Genomic DNA, 2384 nt, shown 5'->3' with positions numbered 1-2384 from the left:
ATCCCTACCAGGGTAACACAAAAAAGGATATGTAGACCACCTAAATCCTAAACTATCATATAATAGTGTGTGAGAACATAAAGTGCTTACCACCTACTCTGGTGGAGTATGTCAAGCCATTAACTTTAACTAAGTTGTTATAAAATTGGGCACATAAGTTTAAGTTTACTGAATGACTACAGTAAACTAATCTATCTAACTTATAATAGTCTATAACTTCTATAATAGGGGCACAGTAATGGGTAAAGAACGTCCTACTTAAAAATCTAGATCTTAGTGTAATATACGAATTGTTGTGCAAAGAGAGGGCAATACCTCTCAACCTTTCTGAACCGCGGAAGAAGAGGAAGAGAGAAAAGAGATCGCGCGGAACAACAAGACAAAGACGCACAAAAGAGAGCAAACACCAGGAAGGAGAAGAAGAAGAGAAAGAAAAAGAGTTACCGTGGTTCGGCGACTTGCCTACTACACAAAACGGCCGAAGCTTTATTAGAATTCTCTTCTACACAAGAGAATCACATCTAATGATTCTTGTATTGTCTGATCTACAATGGGTTTACAATGATCCCTATAAATACTGCTAAACCCCCAGACCCGGTAAAAACGTAACAGAATTTGTTATGAAAAACATAACAAAATTCTGTTATATAAAATCTTAACAGAATTTTATTACGAAAAATCTTAACAGATTTTTCTTCCATGACATCCCTTCATCCAAATATGAGCCACTCATCAACAATCTCCACCTTGGCGAATATTCACCCCTTCGAAGAATACGAATATCTGGACAAAACTCCATCTGGATCTCTGGGTCTGGGCTTCCTTCCTCTAGCATCTAGAGATATGGATCAAGTTCAAGCAATGCTTAAACTTCTCTGTGGTCACTGGCTTTGTCAGCATATCTGCAGCATTGTCTGCAGTGTGAACCTTCTCAAGTTGAATTTCCCCGGAAGCAATCAACTCTCTGATCTTGTGAAACCTCACATCAATGTGTTTGGTTCTCGCATGATACACCTGATTCTTCGCCAAATAGATAGCACTCTGACTATCGCATAACAACTTGACTCCACCTTGCTGAACACCCAGTTCTCTGACCAACCCTGTAAGCCATAAAGCTTCCTTCACTGCTTCAGCTGCTGCCATGTACTCGGATTCCGTAGTAGACAATGCAACAATAGATTGTATCATAGATTTCCAACAAATAGGTCCTCCTGCCACAGTGAATACGTATCTTGTAGTAGACCTCCTCTTATCTAAATCTCTCCCATAGTCTGCATCTACGTACCCAGTAACTAAAGGATCTTCCGTTTGTCTACTGAACATGATGCCATAATTAGTTGTATTTCTCAAGTATCTGAAAATCCATTTCATTGCATCCCAATGTGGTCGACCAGAATTTGAGAGAAACTTGCTTACCATACTAACTGCTTGCATCAAATCTGGTCTCGTGCAAACCATGGCATACATCGAACAACCAACTGCACTGGCATAAGGAACCTTTGACATCTCTTGGATCTCGGCATCCGTCTTTGGACACTGTTTACTGGATAACTTGAAGTGATGCGCCAAGGGTGTGCTCACCGACTTTGCATTCTTCATGTTGAACCTATCCAACACCTTCTCCACATAGCTACGTTGAGACAACCATAATCTCCCGCAACTCTATTCCTGTGAATCTCCATCCCAAGAATCTTCTTGGCCTCTCCCAAATCTTTCATGTCAAATTCCTTGCTCAGTAGCCTCTTCAATTTGTCAACCTCTCTCATCTTCTTCGCAACAATGAGCATGTCATCTACGTATAGTAGTAAGAAAATCAGTGATTCATCTTCAAGGCCCTTCACATATATGCAGCAGTCATACTCGCATCTCCTATATCCGTTTTGAATCATGTATGAATCAAAACGTTTGTACCATTGCCTAGGAGATTGTTTCAGTCCATAGAGCGATTTCTTCAACTTACAAACCAACTGCTCTTGTCCGGACTGACTAAATCCCTCAGGTTGTGACATAAAAATCTGCTCCTCCAAATTTCCATGAAGAAATGCCGTCTTCACATCCATTTGCTCCAAATACAAATCGTGATGTGCCACCAAAGCCAATACCGCTCTAATTGACGTATGTCTTACCACTGGAGAGAAAATTTCTTCATAGTCAATCCCCTTTCTTTGTGAATAACCCTTTGCTACCAACCGAGCCTTAAACTTCACTTCTTCTCCCTCTGACATTGCTTCTTTCTTCTTGAATATCCACTTGCACCCTATAGCTTTCTCTCCTTCAGGAAGTTCCACTAGATCCCACGTTTGGTTCTTATGCAACGACTCCATCTCCTCTGCCATAGCACCCGTCCACCTGTCCTTCTCAGAGCTATGTATTGCCTCCTGAAA

Source organism: Zingiber officinale, chromosome 11A, assembly GCF_018446385.1.
Source record: "Zingiber officinale cultivar Zhangliang chromosome 11A, Zo_v1.1, whole genome shotgun sequence".
Lineage (NCBI taxonomy): Eukaryota > Viridiplantae > Streptophyta > Magnoliopsida > Zingiberales > Zingiberaceae > Zingiber > Zingiber officinale.
This window is presented reverse-complemented; position numbering follows the sequence as displayed.